We start from the raw sequence: 14,424 nt of genomic DNA, 5'->3' as shown, positions 1-14,424 counted from the left end.
CTCCACCCCTTACCCCCCCATAGCAAGCTCAGTATCTGGTAGCAGCCATAGAACAGAATAAGGAACATTGTATCTTTTATCTTTGGCACAATTTGAAGATGGGTTGGCAATGGAGTGCAGGAGAAGCAACAATTAAAAAAGCCCCACTGTTTACTGGCAGGAGAATGGCACCATCTGGCCAGCGCATACCAGCTCAGTGTCTGCTGAGAGGGAATATCTGTCAGCACTGCTGGTAGATGTCCTCTATGGCCAGTGCGATTGCTTACCACACAAAGGTAGAAAAACTTGTGTTTATACTATCACCTTGGTCATCGGTGTATAATTAGGGATCCTGATTTTAGGTTTTAACTGATAAATATCAGTAAAATACTACAGTGCAAAAAATAAAACAAAATAGTTATTAGATAAATACTGGACCCCCTCCCCTCCCCCCAGTACTGTCTCAACCCTTCTCTAGCTTGTCTTGCATGTTCCACTCAGTTTTCCTGTGCTAACGAGACACCTAAGTGAAGCACATATACATGTTAGATTCCACTGGAAAAGGAATCCAACAAAAGTCTCTGTGGCTGCAAAAATACCAAGAAACACCAAATTTTTGTTCCCTCAAAGAGCCATTAAGAAGCTGGAAAATAAACACCTACATTTACAAATCTTTAAACACCTAGGAGCAAAAGCCCGAAGCATAATACATCTTTGCAGGATACTCCAAGTTCTGTAGGCAAAGTTGCAAAGATTTTTCTACCACTGTGCAGTTGCAGAAGTGAGTTGGTAAAACTGGCGATGACTGTCACTAGGTGAGGAAATATTTTTCTCAAGTTTCCCAAGTTTATTAAAAATTTGTTATACCACCTATTCAGACTTCAAGGCGGTGTATATAATATAATCATAAAAAAGGGAATACATTAAGGTCTGTAAACAATCAAAAGACAAACTAAGCATTTGGACGAACTGGAACAAAAGGGAACATTATTTATAGCAGAAGATAATGGGGAACTCAACGTCTTCAGAGCTCCTTCTTTTGCTCTATCGCTGTGATAGTTTTCAGGCCTGATCAATGCATTTGTCTAGTGTGGCGCAGTGCTTAAAGCTACAGCCTCAACATCCTGAGGTTGTGGGTTCAAACCCATACTGCTCCTTGTGACCCTGGCAAGTCACTTAATCCCCTATTGCTCCAGGTACATTAGATAGATTGTGAGCCCACCGGGACAGACAGGAAAAATGCCTGAGTACCTGAATAAATTCATGTAAACCATTCTGAGCTCCCCTGGGAGAACGGTATAGAAAATTGATTGAATGAAAGAATTTGTTAACCAGTGTCCTATTCTGAGGGTAATTTCATAAATGACAAGTTCTTGAATGAAAACTCTATTAGAAATGAGTAGCCAAATATTAGTTAGGAAGACTTGGGAAAACCATCATGTTAGCCGTTTAAATAATTAGACATGCGATGTACTTTTTGCGATCTGCCGGGTAATTGTGATCTAGGCTTGCTGCCATCAAAGTCAGGGTGTTGGGCTCGATGGACCTTGATCTCACTCTTTAAACTAAACTAAACCTTGGGTTTGTAGACCACACCATCTCCATAGTTGTGGAGCTCGGCACGGTTTACAGGAATTGTAATGAGAAAGGAACTCCATGGAAGGGCTAGATGAAGATCAGAGGGGAGAAGAATGTTAGAGGGCTTCTCTTATGTTTTAATGCTCAAGAGTGTTCACACGTAGAAGCGGTTGCTTGGAAAACAGAGCACCTACTTTCATGTGATTGTAAGCATCAGGGATATGCATTCATTTGAAATGAAAATTTACATGTGGTTTAATGCTGTTTTTACCCTGAAATAACAGGGGGGAACAACCACTACCACTACTGGGAAATTACTTCAGAAAGAGTGCATTCTGTTCCCAAACAAAGAAATTTCCTGCGAACAACTTGGGAAATTAAACTGAATGAAAAATTTTAGGCAGTGCATCCCTAATAAGCATAGGTGTTCCTAGTGATCTAGAACAGTGGTCCCCAACCTTGTCCTGAAGGACCACTAGCCAGTCGGGTTTTCAGGATAGCCCTAATGAATATGCATGAAAGAGATTTGCATGTAATGAAGACGATAGGAATGCACATCTGCCCCATGCATATTCATTAGGGCTATCCTGAAAATCCGACTGGCTAGTGGTCCTCCAGGACAAGGTTGGAGACCGCTGTTCTAGATCACTAGGAACACCTCCAGGACAGGGTTGAGAACCACTGATCTAGAATGAATGGAGTAATAGTACTTATGTGTAAATATACACATACGAGGGGGCGCTGAAAGTTCTTAGCTCTACCAACAAAGTTGGAGCAATCTCCATCGAGGGCTATATACTTACGGCCTCTTTTAGAAAGCCGCGCTAGCAGCTGCTGTGCGGCAACAGCCCCGAAGCCCTTTAAATCTCTATGGGCTTCGGGAGCCATTAGCGCAGCCGCTAGCACGGCTTTATAAAAGAGGCCGTTAGTCCAGCGATTTTTCCACTTTTTTTGTTGCGTTGGAAAAATATGGGATGAAAAAAGTGGAAAATCGCTGGACTAAGGGCTCCTTTTACTAAGCTGCGCTAGCAGTTTTAGTGCACACTGAATTGCCACGCGTGCTAGACGCTAACGCCTCCCTTGAGCTGGCTTTTGTTTCCCCGCGTAGCACAGGGGTTACCGTGCGCTAAAAATGCTACCACAGCTTAGTAAAAAGAGCTCTAAGTGTATAACCCTGGATGGAGCCTGCCCCGACTTTGTTGGTTGGGCTGAGAACTTCTCAGCGGCCCCTCGTATGTGGTAATTTCTATTGCCACATGCAAGATCTTATCTTCTTTTTTTTTTTCTTTCTTTCTTTTTTACAAAATAGTCCTTCACTCATAATCCCTTTAAAAAATGAGCATCTGCATAGATCAACTCCCAATTCCTGATTCTTTGGAAATTGAAAATTATCCCTGCCTAGGATATCCAGGTTACCCATTCCAGAAGAGAGACTTTTTGGCCAGTCCTGGATTTCTGCCAACCTCATCCTGGTGCATTATTGTAACCTACAGCACTGATTTCAGCACTGATTTCAGTCAATAGAATCATAGACTACAAATACTAGACTGCTTTGGGATGTAATTTTAAAACCCAAAAGTCTCCCTTCTGGAATGGGTAACCTGGTCATGCTATCCCTGCCCTTGCAAACTCCAGGGACAAACCAGCTATTCCTGGTGAGTAATGGGGACAGGTATGATCCTCAATCACTCCCAGCCTGGTTACTCCCTCTTCCAAAACTGTAATCTTGCATTGGGGGGAGGGGGGTTAAGAGTATGTTTGTGAGTGGGGAGTGGAGTTTGGGGGTGGGAATGGATGCTCTTCAATTTCACAATGGATCCGGGTATGGGCGAGTCTGAGTAAAACTTCTTATTTTAAAGGGATTATGGAGTGAGGAAGAAACTCAGTTTTCTTCAACTACTGGTTCCTTTAAAAGATGGTAGGCCTAAATTAGGGCCCATTATCTTTGCATAACTACAGCTGAAAATGTGGGATATTATAGGCTGAAGCAATGCATTCAATTAACAGCAAGATTCACTAAGCCACAGCATTATGGTTAGTGAATCTGCGGTAACATTTTCCTGAAGTGAAGTACACAAATGGTTTAGCCTACCACACAGGTTAATAAACAAGGTCCATTACTGTGAATTTTGTGTAGATTTCCTGTAGCAGCTAAAATAAATCAATATCATTCCCTCTTTTTGCCATGATTTTGACCTCACTACATTGTCTAGAGCTTCTGAAAATGTCTTTTTCTTAGTGACTCTTCTCATAGTGACCCAAGTAAACCAAGATCCTCCGGAGAGCCTCTGAAGACAGCATACTGTTTCAATATGGGTAAGGTGTGTTACAGTGTGAGCAGCTGTATGGTGTACTAAAGGAAGGATGGGTCCAATATACAGCACAACTTGAGTTAATTGCATAAGAAAGGCTCTTACCGGATTCATTCATGACGACTGGGCTCCAAGAGAATAGACATCGGCTCGTACGTGGATATTATCACTGAATATCCCCTCTTAACCACCACAGCTGAAACTGCCTATTGTGTGGGCGGCCCAAGGGCAGAGTCAGCACTTAACTGGATAAGCTGACTGGGAAAACAGGGATGCATAAATAGAAATCCTACCTTTGTCTTTTTTTAACTTGTTTGGTTAAGTGCAAGTCATACACACAGTCTGGCATTGAATATCTGGGCAGAATTTCAGCAGTGTTGGTCAACGTTTACAAAAACAGTGCATTCAAATCTCACATAAGTATTCATTGTGGATAATCTTAAAACCTGACTGACTGGGGTGCCTCCAAGAACAGGTTTGGGAACTATTGTTTTAGGATAGAGATGTTTAGTCCCCTTCTGAAATGGAGAATAAGAACCTGATTCTATAAATGACGCTTAATAGTACCTAATTTGTAGATGACAGTCAGCTTGGTTGTCAATCAACCGCTGAGCCCTGGTTATAGAATCACACTTAGCAGCGCCTAGGCATGCTTAAATGTCACTAGGTGTCTTTGTGGTAAGAACTGGTATATTAGGCCAGGGTTTTCCTGGCCTAATTTATTGGTCCCTAACACAGATGCCAAGTGACACCTAAGTCAACCACGCCTGTTCTCTGATCCTAACCACACCTACTTTTCAGGTAGGTGTAATTAGGCACTGGTAGGTGCCTTGACATAGATGTCGCTAGGCACCGCATGGTATTCCATGTGCAACACTAATTAGCTAATTTTTATATTTTTTTAAATCTTTTTTTAATGGTGTGGTTAATTACCATGCCAATTTTAAAAAGTTGCATGTAAATTTTAGTTAGGCATTGTTATCAGGCCCAAAATGTCTTTGAGCATGCCACGCCTTTGGCCCACTCCAAACTTGCCCAGATCACTCCCCCTTATCTTTTGCACGCATTTGTGCATATCCTGGCTTTGGGGCCTACTGCAGTAAAAAAGTACTTACCGTGGTAATTTTTGCATGTGTGGGACAGGCCAGAGTCAAAGACTAGACATGTTCTGTACTAATCAGTTAGTGTAGCTGTATTACCACACACTAACCAATTAACACTTGTTTAGCACATGATCAGGGCAGGATTAACCAATAGGCCAAGTAGGCACGTGCCTAGGGCCCGAAATGGTCAGGGGGGCCCAATGAAGGAGGGCATCAATATTGTTTTTTCCAAATGGCGATGGGCCCCTTCAGCATCGATCGGCAATGCAGGCCCCCCCGATTGGCAATGTGGGCTCCACCCCGATTGGCAACACGGCCCCACCCCCATCGACAGAAAGTAAGACAAGCAACGCGGGTAAGAAAGGCAACGGGAACTGTAATTGTGCAAGCGGTGCTGCTTGACCAAAGCTTCCCTCTGACGCAGCTTCCTGTTTCCGCCTTGGTGCATGGTAGGGTGGGTCGGGGACTAAGGACCCTCGACAAATTAATCCTGCCCTGCGGATAAGCCCTAAGGGCTAGATTACATAAACAGTAGGTGCTGTTAGATGCCCTAATCACAGAGGCCTAATGACACCTAACTTAAATCAGCCTGAAACTTTGTTGTTTTTTTTTAAATTGGTTAAATGGCATGGTCATTGACCACACCATTAAAAACTGCTTTAAAAAATTAATTTAATTGAACTTACATGTGGATATCCGCGTAGCACCTAAGTCGAGGCACCCTCCAATGCCCACCTAAAATGTAGGTGTGCTTAGGGGGTGGAGAATAAGCATTGCAAACTTAGGTGTCACCAGGCATCCAAGACTGTTGCCGGTATATTAGGCCTAACTCATGGATGCTTAAGTCTGCTTAGGCACCGCTAGGCATGATTCTATAACGGATGCTTAGCGGTTGATTGACAACTGTGTGGACTGGCACTTAACTGTTAAGTGCTGTTTATAGAATCTGGCCTTAACTGCCTACAAAATAGTAAAGTGTTTCCAAGCTAATGGGAAGATTTGTATTTGACCATTAATGCTGGAAACAGAAAAATCTACCATTTTTCCCATGTAGTAAAAATGGCCTTAGCGGGCCGGAAAGACACACGTGAGGTCACTTTTTACCACAGCTTAGTAAATGGGCCTTTTTATAAAATGGGGACTTAGACATTTAGGCAAACTATATATTTTAAGTGCTGATTTATGCATATCTCAAATGTGAATAGGACTTGTAAAGTGAGGGCCTTTATGCTTTTTATCTGACCCTTCAGTCCTATTGTACCACTGTAATCTTCCCCAAGAATATTTACATTCTATTAAGCTTTGGAACTCATTTTCAGAGGATGTGGTATCGGTGGTTAGTGCATATGGGTTTTAAAAAGGTTCAGAAGTTCATGTTCTGCTATTGCATCCCTGAAAAACATACGGCCTCCTGGCCACATGCGGCCCAAAATGGTTCTCACTGCGGCCCGGCTCGGCTCTCACTCCACTCTCCTGCTCTTCCCTCCTAATCTCACCTTTAAAAGTGCTGCTGCAGCCGCTTTCGAGGACCAACAAAATAATTATGGCAGCCTGCAGAACGAACCTAGCAGGCTGCTGTCAGTCTCCGTACACATTCCCTCTGCCGCAGTCCTGCCCCTGATGTCAGAGGAGGAGCAGGACCGCGGCAGAGGGAACGTGGCTCGGAGACCAACGGCAGCCTGCTAGGTCGCTCTGCTGCTGCTGCTGTAATCAGCTTAGTGGCAGACTGTGGAAGACGACCTCGCTGGGTGCGGGAAGCAGCAGAAGTAAGGCTCCGCCCATCACGAGGGCTCCATACGGATGCTGGATCAGGACACCGGGGGGGGCGGGGGACAGAGAGAGAGACAGAAAAGGACCTTGAGGGGTGGGAAAATAGACTTGAAGACAGGGAAAGGCAGGGCAGATGCTGAACTAGAGGAGGTAGAGAGGGAAAACACCCTGAACCGAGAAGAGAAAGATGCCAGGCCCTGGGGAGCGGGACGACAAAGAGAGTGAGGGAGACAGAAAGACCTGGATCAAAGGTGGGAAGACTCAAAATATTAGCAGAAGGAAGAGAGAGAGAGAAAGAAAAACCTGAAACAAAGGGGAGGCAGAAGAGAGGGGCCAAGATGTTGGACTTGGGGGTATATAGAGGGAAGAGAGAGAGACTGCAGAGAGGTGGAAAGATTCTGGACCAGGGAGGGAGGAAGGAAGGAGAAATGGAAAAAGACCTGGAAGAAAGGAGAACAAATGCTAGGGGGAGGGGATTGTAAGCAGAAGAAAGACAGGACCAAAGGGGCAGATGCTGGACTATGGGAGGTGCAGACAGAGTGGGAGAGATCCTGAGGAAGAACAGAGAGATGGAAGATCATAACAGAGGAGGGAGAGCGAGGGAGACCTGGAACAGAGGTGGTGGTGGTTGGTACAAAGGAGAATTGACACTGGATCTGGGGAGGGTAAGCATAGGGAAAAGAGATAGAGACCTGGTCCCAAAGGGGATGGAACTGGATTGTGAAAGAAATGTTGGATGCACAGTCAGTAGGAAGTCTAACCAGAAACTAATTAAATCACCAGACAACAAAGGTAGGAAAAAAAATGTTATTTTCAATTTAGTGATCGAAATGCGTCAGTTTTGAGAATTTATATCTGCTGTGTGTATATGAAAAATGAAAGGAAAAAATTGCATTACAATTAGTAAAGGGGGCAGGATCTGGAGCACAGCTTGTGTGGGTTTAGGGTGGAGCTTGGGAGGTCTTTGGTTGGGGGTACTTAACTTGAAGTACAGTAGTTGAGAAACACTGCTGTAGGCAATCAGCCGCTGCCAGTGTCTCTCCTCTCCTTTGGCACCCCCTACTGGCATCTCAGGGCCTGTCTGGAAGGTCTCTGTGCATGCGCTGATGTCAATGTGATGATGTCATGCATGTGCGTGTTGTCATCACGGCAATGTCTGTGGCCACTACCTGCGGCCCGACTTCATTTCAGCCCCAAATAATTTTTGAGTTGTGCAGGCCTGTGCTATTGAGACAGATATGGGGGAATCCACTGCTTTCCCTGGGACTGGTGACATGGAATGCTGCTATTAGGGTTTCTTTCAGGTACTTGTGAATTTGATTGGCCACTGTTGGAAGAAGGATACTGGGCTAGACAGTACATCAGTCTGCCCCACTCTGGCTATTCTTATGTCCTTAAACTAATAATAGTGTGCTTTTTTTGCACAGAGTGTGCACTCTTGTCCTTATAGTGCATGCATGCACAATGGTTTGCACATGCACAAAGGTTTGCACATACATACAGTATTAGGAAAAGAGTGCACACTTTGCAAATAGTGCATGCTTTTTAGGGAATGTGTACGCTCTTTAGGAAGAATGTTCACCCTTGATATTCAAGATAAGACAAAAAGAACCGGCAAGAACTACAGTGAAAATGCAAAGCAAAAAAAGCAAAACAAAACTGCAGTGGCATATACAGGGTGCAGGAATTTATTCAATAAAACAAAATCACTAAACAATAGTGTAGTGCCTTAGATAGGAGATTTTCACGCCTGTTCAACTTTGATTTTGTTTATCCAATCTGGTTTTCTGATACTCTACGTATCAACATTCGGGACCCCTGAGGAAGAAGTGTTTTTTGAAACATGGACTGTGTTGGGTCCGATCCACACGAATATTAGGACCAGTTTTTGGATATAAATATTGCAGCTTATGTACTCATTTTATATATGTGATATATGTTTTTATGATTTTTATTGAATAAATTCCTGCACCCTGTAAATTCCCCTGCAATTTTGTTTTGGTTTTTTTCACCCTTGATATTCAACTCAGAAAATTTTTGGCAGCCCATCCCTAATTTTTAATTGCCCCATCAGTTGCTGCCCATTCTTATGATGGACATAGGGTACAACTCTTTCAAGACTATTCTTCTGCTCTATTGGAAAAGTGATATAAATTTTCTCCTCTCTGTGCTGCTCTGTCTCAGCGCAAGCTGCGGTTTACATTGGCTTATCCAGCTATATTGCAAATTTATTTCTCTACAGGCTGGCGGGCTTTTGATTCTGTGTCTTCTGCAAGTGACTATCTGAATTCCCTGCCATCTACTGTTATGGCTCTGGACTCACTGATTGAGTAGTATTTTCAAACTAAACTAATGTGCATTTGATTACTTATCTAATCACCTATTTATTTATTTACTTATTTATCTATTTGATTCTTTCATTGCTTATTTATTTATTTGCTTATTTAATTGCTTATTTATCTATTTGATTATTCATTTATTTATTTTCAGGGTGGCTTAATAAAGTCTTAAATATGGACCATTTCTTGTTCATCAACAAGAATATAAAAGGTCTTGACTCGGCTAAGGTGGAAGCTTACTGAGAAGAACAACATCGGAGAAATTGATATACTGTATATAGCAGTGATATGAAGAGGATATGAGAAATAGTCTTCTTGACAGATCTCCTGTCAGTGAATTTGGAATGTAACTTCTTAGATGAAGAGCTCATGAAGGCACTTGGTGATAATATGCCAATCATACAGTTCTCCTCTGGCTTCCATTCATCTATATTAATATCATTAAGAAGTATATAAACTATTTATTGATATATTAAAACTAAAATAGAATATAATATTAAAGCAGTTGTTGTAGTTAAGTCAATAGGAATAGGAATTTGTGCTTTGATGAAATTATATATTTGATATTCTTTGGCCTTTAATTTTTATTAATTTATATAGATAGTTATTACTTATTCATTTAATTATTTATCAGTATACTTGTTCAGTTATTTATAAATTTATTGCTCACTTATTTATTTGTCCAATTACATGGTCTAAGTCACAACATCCAAGTTCTGTCGATAGTGGGTTGTATAACTTTCGGTTATACATGCTGTACGACTAAGTCTAAGCCAGCCCACATCCCGCCCTCGATACTCCTCCCGAAATGCCCCGTTTAGCTTTGGTCGTTCAGCGGCACTATGAAGGCCTAGGTCATTTAGAAATACATCCAAAACCCGTTTTTAGTATCGACACTTGGACGTTTTTGAGAAATGTTCGTCCAAGTGCCGATTTAGGCCGATTTTTTGGACGTATTTCTCTTTTGATTATGAACCCCTTAATATCTACTTACACGACTTTGATGCAAATTTACATCTGGGAGATGGGATGGGCCCCTAGATGTTTTTATTATGTCTTATTTAAAATTATTTTGTCTTCTGTTTGTGATGATGGTGGTTAAATCGCCTTCATCATTGCGTATTGCTTCTTGGAATATTTCAGGTGTAAACTCAGCTGTTAAGCATGCTAAATTGCTCTCTTACATCCGGCATCAGGAGATAGACATAGCCTGTTTGCAGGAAACAAAAGGCTCCTTTTACTAAAGTGTGCTAACACGTGCATGTTAGTCTATGGATGCATTAGCGTTTAGTAAGCAAATAGATTTAGTGCACGCTAAACACACACTAAAAAGTTTAGCGCACCTTAGTGAAACAGGGGGAAAGTTGTCTGAAATGGATCATATGAAGTTCCAAACTGGTTGGGTGGGAGAAGTATATAGCTCTTCAACTAACTGTAAAAAGGAAGGAGTAGCTATTTTAATTAGTAAATGCTTACAATGCCATGCCAAATTGCTGACCAATGATTTTTATGGTCGCTTTCTTTTGTTGCAGGTGAATCTGAGTTCTCTCTCTTTTAATCTATTAGTGGTTTATGCTCCAACAGTTTATGAACATGCCTTTTTCAAATCTTTGGCTCAAACTGTTTTGAAATTTGAGGCCTTTCCTCTTATTTTAGCTGGAGATTTGAATCAAGTGTTATATCCTTCTTTGGACAGGTCTTCCCCAAGGTAGCAGACTTCTATTCCTCATAAAAATATTTCTTATTTATGTTCGACATTAGATTCAGTTGATCCTTGGAGATTATTGCATCCTACTGAACGAGTCTATACATACCTTTCTCGTTCTCACTCCACTTGGACCCGAATTGATTATATTCTGGTATCTCAATTCTTGTTTCCTCGATTACTCTCTTCTATTATTGGGCTGATGGCCATATCTGATCATGCTCTGATATTTATAGATTTGGAATTGGGTACTCGTATAGGTGGTTGACATTTTCCAGCTTACTTGTATGAGGATTCCCATTTCCAACAATTCCTTGTGGAGCAATGGGCAGATTATGCCCATTTTAATTCAGAACATGAGGCTGATCTGATCCTTTATTGGGAAACTTCCAAGGCTATGCTATGTGGGGATGTTATCGCATATGTCACGTAATCATTGCATTGTTTCTAAAATTATATCTCTAGGATGTCAATTTCAAACTGTAAAAAAAAACTTACCTTCATCGTCCTACCTTGGCTCATAAGGGGGGTATGTTGGCAGCACAAGTGGCTTTAAATACTCTTCTTCATGAACGGTTTAAGCATAGTACCTTTTATTGCAAATTTTGTTTTTTTCATTTTGGTAATTGACCTGGCCATTACCTTGCTCGTCTCACTAAGGCATGGAGTGGGTCTCGCTTAATTTCTTCTATTCGGCTTCTAGACAGGACTTATACTATTGACCCTATTCAAATTATTTTGATTTTTTGTGAGTATTTTTCTTGTCTGTATACTGCAAACTCCTCTTCACAACCCGCATTGGTACAATAGTATTTGAAGAATTCTGTTTTGCCACATTTAACTCCCCAGATAAGAGATTCTTTAAATTCCCTGTTGCGAGCAGTGGAAGTTCAGCAGGTTATTAAATCGTTATCTACCTGCAAAGTGCCTGGTCCTGATGGATTTGCGGCTGAATATTATTGGTGCGCTATTTTAACTCATGTCTGGAAGAAGGTTCCTTCCCTCTTGGTGTTATGGATGCTGTAATTACTTTAATTCCAAAACCTGGGAAGGATCTGCATATAGTTTACTCTTACCACCCAATATCTCTGCTTAATGTCAATCTAAAATTTTTTGCTAGAGTTATGGTAGATAGGCTCACTGCTCACTTAACTATGATTATTGGTCTGGAGCAAGTTGGGTTTGTTCTTGGTAGATAATCAGTTTTGCATGTCCGTAAAGTTCTAATTCTAATGGTAGTGACGGGACAGGTGTAAAGAATATCTGGACTTTTGACTTGTTTGGGTGCTCAAAAAGCCTTTGCCAGAGTGGAATGGTCTTTTCTTTTTTCAATGCTTTATCACATGGGTTTCTCAGGCTGGTTTCTTGATTGTTTACACGCTCTGTATATTGGCCCATGTACTTCTATTCACATCAATGGGATCCGTTCCTCGCATTTTAATATTTCTCAAGGAACTCACCAGGGTTGTCCTTTATCCCCATTGCTTTTTCTTATTTATTTAGAACCCTTATTGCGCACCTTACTGCTTTACGTGCATATCACTGGCCTATCCATTGTGGGTAGAGAATTGAAAGTTCTGGCTTTTGCAGACGATCTCATGGTTATATTAACTAATCCAGAGAGCTCTTTATCACTTCTGCTTGATGCTTTAGCTGAATTTGGCTTTCATTAGGGTTTTCAGTTAAATAAGGATGGTCTTGGTTTACTATCTTTACGCCAATTTGTGGAGTCTTGTCAGATGATACATATACATGATTGGTTTCTTTCTACATCTCATTTTTCTTAGACTCCAGTGGAACTTTGTTTTTAGAAGCCTTATCACTTTAGTTAGCTTTTGCATTCCTCTAGATTAGAATCTGCTGTCCTGGGAAACCCTTTTTTTTTTTTTTGCTGGCCCCTTTAAGAATTTGTGATAAGCTATCAGTTAATTTTCAAATCACTCCCTTGCTACCTATAAGTGGTTATGGATCATTTCCGCCTGGTATGTCATCAGCTGGTTTTAAAGCAAAAAGGAGGGGTACTCTTACTTGATTCAAATTCTTAGAGATGATGGTACCTGCCAACTTGTTCCTGCGTACTGAATATGGGTAGTCTCATTTGGATATTTTTTCATATCTTCAATTACAATTTTATGTATCCTCACTGAATTCCAAATTTTTATGTTCCACAATTTTTGAGACTCTATCGGAGGTGCTTTGGTTAGAGGCTCAGTTGATCGCTATTGTTGCTCTTTTAATTCAGTATCCAAACACCAAGTCCTCAAACTGTGTGAAAAGTTGAGAAAGTGTAAATGTTCACTGGATCCTTTTCCATCATATCTTTCCCTTAATATTCCTTCTCAGGCTATAAAGTGGTTGACCATTTTACTAAATTACTCATTGGAAAATGGATACTTTTCGCAATCTATGGGGCAAATAACAATCCTTCCTCTTCTGAAAAAATCTTATTTAGATCCTCCTACCTCCTCTCACTCTCGATCAATTGCCAATATACCTTTGTTGACAAAGGTGCTAGAATCAGTTGTAGCCAATCAACTTACCAACTACTTGGATAAATTTTCACTACTTCAACCTTTTCAACATGGATTTTGTTCTAATTTTAGTACTGAAACCTTATTGATTTCTCTTCTTTCTAAAATCCAACAATAACGATTACAAAATAAATGTTCAATTTTGCTTCAGTTTGATTTGTCTGTGGTGTTTGATGTAGTGCATCATGATATTCTGCTTCAATTACTTTCAGATATCGGACTTAATCAGGTTGTCCTTGACTGGTTTTCTAAATTTTTACTGTCTCATTCTAAAATTTCTAATTCCTGGCAGCCTCCTTGTGGGGTTTCCCAGGGCTCTCCGCTTTCCCCAATCTTGTTCAATCTTTATATGACTACTGTGAACACTTATAAGTTGTCAGATTGGGAAACGCTTTTTTACCTTTGCGGATGATATCTTTATATTGATAGAGATTGACCAAAATATTACTAATTTAGTTTTTAAAATAAACAATTGTATTTCCAAACTTCAAGCTTGGGCTATGTCTGTCCAGATGAAGTTAAATGCAGCCAAAACTAAACTTTTGTGGTTAGGCCCAAAACAGGACTGTCTCCTTCCACTGTACTTCTGGATTCTGGGGCCTCTCTGCAAATTGAGTTTTACTCCAAGATCTTGGGACTACTTTTTGACTCTTCCCTTACCTTTAAGGATCAAATAAATTCTCTGGTTAAGAAATTGTTTTTTTTTTCAGTTTACGAATGCTAAGGAAGGTTAAATCTCTTTTCCATCAACATCATTTCTCTGTTTTAGTCCAATCAATTATATTATCTCGGCTAGATTACTATAATGCTTTCTATCTTGGCATCACAAAGATCTGCCTCCAAAGGTTACAATTGATTCAGAATACCGCTGCGGAGTTGATTTATAGAAAATGCAAATTTAACAACGTGACTCCTTTGCTTTTGAGACTCCTTTTGAGACTCCATCTCAGAGTTCAATTTAAATGTATATGCATTATTTTCATTCCTCTTGTTCCTCTGCTATGGAACGTCTATAGATTTTCCTATGCAAGAGGCACTCAACAATTTAAACTTTCTCTCTCTTCTAGGAAAGGAATTAAAGGTTTCAAAAATTTTAGCTTTTCATTG

The sequence above is a fragment of the Geotrypetes seraphini genome, chromosome 2 (genome assembly GCF_902459505.1).
Source record: "Geotrypetes seraphini chromosome 2, aGeoSer1.1, whole genome shotgun sequence".
Classification (NCBI taxonomy): Eukaryota; Metazoa; Chordata; class Amphibia; order Gymnophiona; family Dermophiidae; genus Geotrypetes; species Geotrypetes seraphini.
This window is presented reverse-complemented; position numbering follows the sequence as displayed.